This window comes from Lissotriton helveticus, chromosome 10, assembly GCF_964261635.1.
Source record: "Lissotriton helveticus chromosome 10, aLisHel1.1, whole genome shotgun sequence".
NCBI lineage: Eukaryota > Metazoa > Chordata > Amphibia > Caudata > Salamandridae > Lissotriton > Lissotriton helveticus.
The window spans coordinates 159504676-159511747 of NC_136071.1; the positions used below are offsets into that span (position 1 = coordinate 159504676).

Here is a 7072-nt window from a genome sequence, read left to right on the forward strand (position 1 = left end):
GATACTGTCTAGGTAACTTATAAGTTATGATTGTAGAGGGAAAACGCTGTTTCTGATTAGGTGCAACAGATGACATGATGTAAAAACTACGCGATAATATGTTTTTAAAGAACATTGTGCATATTGGTACGGTTTGAGCGAAGTTATTCATATATGTTTTTCCATTTATAGTGAAACCCCTGAAGAAGAGCTTCTATAAGCTCGAAATGCATTGGGTAAAAGATGATTCACTGTTGAAGAAGAAGTTTGTCTTTTGTAAATTCATGCCCAGAAAAAAGCTTGGATTAGCGTATCTGAGGCACAAGAAGCTGTGTAAAGACTTATTTTTCACACGTGCGATGTAAAATACTGAATAATAAATGAAGTAATACGGAAAACTTTGGAGTACTTCGTTTCATTAGGCGAAAGAATATTTGAAAACCAATATTAACAATCAATTTGAAGCTGTGCGCCTGTGTAAGGATCGCTAACACGTTCCAATTGTTTTAAACCTGGGAATGTACCAACATTCCATGCCTCCCCAGGTGAGGCACAACGAGGAGAAATATCTTTATTTCTTCTTGTTTCTTCCTCTTTCTATGTGTGCTGCATTGTGCAGCTCACATAGAAAGTGGAAAATGGATGTATGACGTTACAACGCATACTTTTACATCGCATGCCTTAACAACGTGGTATTTACAATGAATAACTTTACAACGCATAGTGCTAGTGGGCGCTGGATAGTGAATAGTTTAATTTACTATTCCAACTCCAGTCCGCGTGGACACTAGGGAAGGTGTTGGACAGTAAATTAAACGTATTCCCTATCCTAGAGCGCCCCCCAGCGCAATGCGTTGTAATGGTTTGCATTGTAAAAGTTGCATCGTAAAGGCACTGCGTGGTAAAAGTTTCGTTGTAAAGGATGTTTCCCGTGGAAAATGCCTCAGGGGATTGTTTTTTTGCAGGAAGATGTCCCTTCCTGCACAAAAACAATCCTGCTTACAAAGCAGACACCCTGCAATATGGTGCAAGGGTGCCTTCATTGGCACTAGGCAGCACATTGTGCGCCAGAACTCCGAAAAGACAGGAATTCGCTGTATAATGTTAAATGCGGCAAATTCTGCCCTTTCCTTATCAAGCATCACTGAAAGGTGGCTTGCTGCGCTGCATGACTATTTCATAAATATGCCCCTAGGACTTTCGACAACTGGGGTGAGATCTAAGAAAAGATGATACTGCCGTAACCAACACAATGCCCCTGATGGATCAACTCAGGGGCACCCCTGTAATGACCTTATGAGGGTTTTTGTAAATATGACAGGAGGTAAAGCTGTGATCAACATAAACAATACTGCTATGGACACTGCGAGGCGCTGCTACAATGACCAAAACGCTAACAGGTGAAATCAACATATGGACAATGATGTAATCAATACAATAAGCAGTACCACTGTCATAGCTAGGTGATAGGGAGCACTGCTGTAATAACACAAAAGACATTCATAGCAAACTACAGTGGGTCACACATTTCTTTCAATTTGGACTGTTAGATTTTGGAATTCGGGTGTGTTTTGAGGAATCCATATCCCTTCACTAACAGTACAGCTTCTTATGTGTGGAATGGCAGAGTCAGAACATTATGTTGACACATGGAGTTGCAAAATATTAAACACAAGCATATTGTGAGTTACAGCAGCCCTTAATCAACCATTGATGCCTACCCAGAAAAGTGGATGGATTGCTTGATTCTCTGAACAAAACAGAGATTGATCAAACACAGAATTTATCATCAACCAATACAATACAATGCAGTTATTTAACTGATTTTTATTGACCGTGTTAAAACAGTGCAACATCTAAGGTCGCCTTAGGCAAAATGTCATAATATGTTTTAGGCACAGAGTTTAAGAAGTCTTGAAAAAGAAAGATGGGGTACAGGTGGGACTATGCTATGCTTTATTGACATAAAACGAGTGCACCATAGTTGACATCAAAACGGAATGTTGAGTGAGTGGTTCTCAAGTCAATTTTATGTCAGAATATAAATCAAAAAATTATTTTGCTACCAAAATACTGTCATTTGAATATTGACTTTGAAAATATTGGGAAAGTAAGCATATATAGGCCATTTTACTATTATTATCTCCACATCTACCTACCTTGATTGGTGACCATGATGGTGCTAGGGAGGATGTTGACTGTGAGAGATCCACTCTGAGTCAGGAGATGGTTTCAGAACTGAATTCAGTTCATCACTTTGATTGATGGTAGTGCCAACTGGCAAGTACCTGCAACTTGGTCATCCAGTAGGTTGCCAGTAAAATAAAGTGCAGCTCCTCCTCCGAGCTCAGTAAGACCCTGAAGGTAATTTGGACAGGTAGGGTCCTATGAATGGTTAATGGCAGAGTGCCACATTTGTAGAATGCTCTCATAGATGCCCAGGTAACAATGGAACCACCAAAGCCAGCTTGCATGCTGGAGGCATGTGACAAGCATAAGACGCAAACCGGGATAAGCCTAAAAAATGGTAAGACTGTCAACACTGTGAAGAAAATGCTGTGCTATGTTGGTACCTGCATGTCAAAGGGCATGTGCATGGCTTTCAATAAGCTGAATTATTATGCCAAAGTTTGAAGGGCCGAAGGGGGATTGTGAGCAGCAGATAATATGTGTAATACCCAGGGCACAAGTCTTAAAGAAAGAAGTGGGAGACTGACCAAGTTAGGCAGTATGCACGTGACATCATGACGCGTGCTATCACAGCACATGACGTCATGACGTGTGACATTCCACGTGGCATCACAGTATGTGACCTCACTGGAAGTGACATCACAAGAAGTGACATCAGATACAAAGATCTCGCACATATGTTTATCAGCTGTATGATGACTATATTTAAGCGCATGATGATATTTAACAAATGAGATTTTGAGTCGGGGTTGTGCCAAAAAAGGGGCGCAATCCTGACGTAAAATCTGGGCCTCAACTAATATATTTATTTGTTAAGCCCTGCCACAAAGAAATTGGCAACAAGGCAATTGGCAGTAGATCTGTTCTGCTTAATTGGTTGCAAAGTCTGCATTAAAAAATATTTTATTGGGCTTAGGCACCTGCTGCAAAGGTGCTCAGTAAATCTCAGGGAATACTAATAATGGTGAGATAACTCTGTAGGTTAACACATTTGTTGGAGAGATCTGTGTTTTTTGTGTAGTCCCAGATTTGCATCAAAGTAGTACAGAAGATTAAGTTGTCTCCTGCAAACCGTAATTACCCACTGTTCTTGGGAGGTGGGACGGGGCGTTTGGGGATTGTTGAGCCTCTATTTTGTTGCTACCTTCTTCGGGTTTGTTATTTATGATATCGCAACACACATGGTGTGCATCTTATACAATGTTGGGAGCATAAATGTACCACTTAATTATGCAATAGTGCTCCGATACGTGTATGTTATAACATAACTACTGAAAATGCAATAAAATACGTTAAAAAAGTTGTCTCCTGCAAAGCACATCATGTAACATGCAAATCACAGATTTTTATTCTATGTAGATAGGTAAGCGTATAACTGCCTTGATCACAGAGATCCTTTTGTTACTTGCAGTTCATAAATTGTAATTCTTGTAGACCACAGTGAGCTATGAAAGGCATTTGACTTCTACGCCTTGTAACCCTGTCTCATGTAACACATCTTGTATGTTGATTTGCACAATTACATGATTTATTTTGAATAGATAATGTGTATGTTATGTAAAGCTCTCTAACACTGCATTAGGTTGAGTAGTGCTATACAAGAAATAAAATAGTGCTATTTAAATTGTTATTTGTGTAATTACTGGGACAGACAAACCCATCAGACATTCTTACAGTGCTTGCATGCACTTATATACAGGGACTGAACAAAGTAAAAGGTATGCATCTCTTAAGTACCTGTGAAGAGATAACACGCTGTGTGATTTTGTTTCCTCTCAGTTGCATTTGCATGTAAGTGTGAGGTTCTAGGCCGCCCCTAGACTGATACTCGATCAAAAGGAGGCCTCATGGCCCTTTAATTACAGTCTTTATCTTTGGCCCAGCTGTCTGAAAATTACATTCGGACAAGTTCAACATATTTCAGTGGGGCCTAACTTCTTGGCAGGGTGGACAGCGTCACTCTGTAAAATAGTGGGTGGACGCCGTGTACCTGTGTGTACCCCCAACTCGTGCCCTGACAATACCCCAAAGCATGAGCGGGCCCCCAATGAAGGTGAAATAATGACAGCTCCCAATTTCAATGATGACGAGGAGCCAGGGGAGTTCCTGGTACGATCTATAGCAGGGACAGGGGTGGAAAGGCACCCATCCTAACCTAAGTGCTGGGCAAAGGTTATGTATCACAAAAGTTTCACTCACCAGGGTTTACAGTGCCTTCCAGTGCGCGAAGGCGAAGACACACAAAACAGTATAAAACATGTTGTGTGGTTATGTCACTCCCTCAACAATAAAGTCTTACAAAACCCACGACCAATCAAAAAAACAAGCATTGACAAAGTCCAAAGGCAGACAGCCAATGCCAACCTATTGAGTTTGCAAATGCTTGTTTTGGTTTAGTAATGACGTACCTAGTCTTCTTCTGCGCTGTGAGGGTGTGAGGTGGCACGAACCATAGTCTTGCACAGCTGTGGCAATTAGGACCCTGAAGGTTTTTGGCTGCTGGAGGAATATGGCACTTTCATCTTTCGACAGACGTCACACTAGAGGGTATCACCCTGCATTCAGTTAAATCATAAGAGCCGCAATGCCCATTAGAGTATACTGACAGACTTTACTGAATTTTAATTATAGTTCTGCAACAGCATCCAGTGTGGGATATCGACTTCCACTATAGTGTGAAAACTATATAGGTTTTGTTCATATAGATTTATTGTCATTAGCTTCACTTCAAATTCCCCTGACAATATGTACATCTTTAAGGTATGTAGATGTGCAGTTAGGAATAGTAAATCTGTCTCCACCTGTACATACTCTCCTTCCCAGTAACATGATAGTCACCATTCTGCATCTTTTGGGTATTTCAGATGTATGTCACAATATCAACAACAATTTTCTGACACATCTACAAGTGACAAAGAAAGAACTTCATAATTTAGGAGTATCCCTATAACATCTGGCCACAATTCCTGGGCACATAAACAAAAATGTAATGGCCTTTGGAGGAAGAAGTGGACTATAGGACCTTCCCTATACAGAAGATTGATCATACTGAGGCCTCCCCTGCAAAATCTGGGAAGGCCCATGAAATGCCACTTAGAGTGGTCACCTCACAGATATTTATTAGCCTTATTCAGAGGAGGATGGTGTGAGGGTTAGAGTTCACCTTCGACGATAGAGTGGCTAAAAATAATTAGCTAGCCCCCCAAACTTCTCAGCAAGCAGTGCATTGAACACAATCTTCCACTACAGTAGGTTTACATGTTTTCATTTTGATACCACTCTTGGTGGTCTCAAAAGCGAACAATTATCAACTGTATCCTCCAAGTGTTTTAATTTGAGCCGGCGGTTGCAGGTGGGGACCACTGACGCTCATTTTTTGGGGACCGGCATGTTTTTTCATCATCAGACTTTGATTGAGAATGAGAGAGAAGAAGGACACAGAGAAATACGGGAAGCAGGGATAAAGGGAGAAAGCAGGAATTAAAAGGAACCTGCAAGAGTGAGATAAAGTGACATGGGGTTGAATCAAGACTAGAACATCCTGGTATTTGGCAACTCCGACCATCGGCAGCAGATGTGGCAGGCTTCTCTGGAAAACTTTAGGGCTTATTTACAAGCAGCTGCGGCCCGTGCATGTAAGAAGAGCGTGGGGTGGTGGGGCCAGGTGGGGGGATTTCGACAGACGACAATGAAGGAAAATCAATTATTTATTTAATTTTCCCTCGCGATCTGTTGAATCCCCCTAATCCGGCCCCACCGCTCTTATCTGCATGGGCCACGGCTGTTTGAAAGCCACTTGCGCCACGGACGTGTCACATTTGATATGTGAAAATGTGGCGTACCGGCAGCGCTGGGGGCTTGTAAATAAGCCCCTGTGTCCCCAGCACTTGTCCTGTCACAAATTAAGAATTGTGGATACGTAAGGGTTAGATTTCTCTGGATAGCCCCTATCGATCTTCAGGCAGTAGCCTTCAGGGTTGGTGATAAAATAGGTGCAAAAGAGTTTAGTTTACCGAGCAATTTCACACTGGCAGATAAGCCTCTGGACAGGCCTGCTGGGGACGTACAAGACGGCCGACAAGACGGCCGCTTTCGTGACATGTTTGCAACCTTGCCTCTGCCCAACACAGTGCTTATTTGTGCATCAAGTGTCTAAAAGAAGAAGAAAACAAAAGGCAGAAACTGGCTGCCATGAAAATAGATATCCTGCGATAACATCCAATCTGTTTCACATTGGCTGTTTAATGTTTTCCAACTCGCTTCTGAACGGTGCCCTGAAAAAATACAGGTAATAACAAAGTGGGAGAAAAACAGAATTCATCTGTCCTTCAAGAGAGGCGCTCTCAAAGAAAAGCAATCAGCAAAAGAACAAAGAAGAGACAGGAAGAAAGCAGTGGTGTGACACTTAGACAGCAGGACAAGTGTTTGAGCAGCTATTGTTTAAAGAAGTAACTTAAGGCCACAGCACAATGTTAAGAAGAAGGACAGTTTGTAAAGCAATGTTGGCAATCTCATCCAGACAAGGAAATTACTTGTGCTCTTTTTCATGTTAACACACAAACACATTACATGAAACATTCTCTCGTGCGCATGTTCAAGCAAATACGTACAATAACTCATCCTGCAATGTGCTTGCACAACAAACACATACATACAGACACACAACCTTTATCTAAAGTTAATGCGAGAGCAATCATATACATACACAGGTGTACACACACCAACACACGCGTGTCAACACACACACGACAACACACATACACACACACTGGCGCCATTACACACACACACGTCAACACACACGCACACACGCACCCATAATGCCTTTGACACTGATTGGCCTTCTACCATGACTGGCATACTCAAAAGTGTCAGATTAGTAGGACTTTTCATCCTTAGATTG

The 7072-nt window shown here is 41.7% G+C and overlaps 1 protein-coding gene across 5 annotated transcripts in view; it reads right to left on the reverse strand.

Annotated features, from left to right (window-relative positions):
* Positions 1–6391: 6391 nt before the first annotated feature.
* CARD11 (caspase recruitment domain family member 11) overlaps positions 6392–7072 on the reverse strand; it is a 1114500-nt gene continuing 1113819 nt past the window's right edge. For all 5 annotated transcript variants that reach the window (XM_078664998.1, XM_078664996.1, XM_078664999.1 and 2 more), the window contains exon 24: positions 6392–7072. This exon is cut by the window's right edge and continues 669 nt beyond it. The gene's annotated coding sequence lies outside the window, so the exon portion shown is untranslated.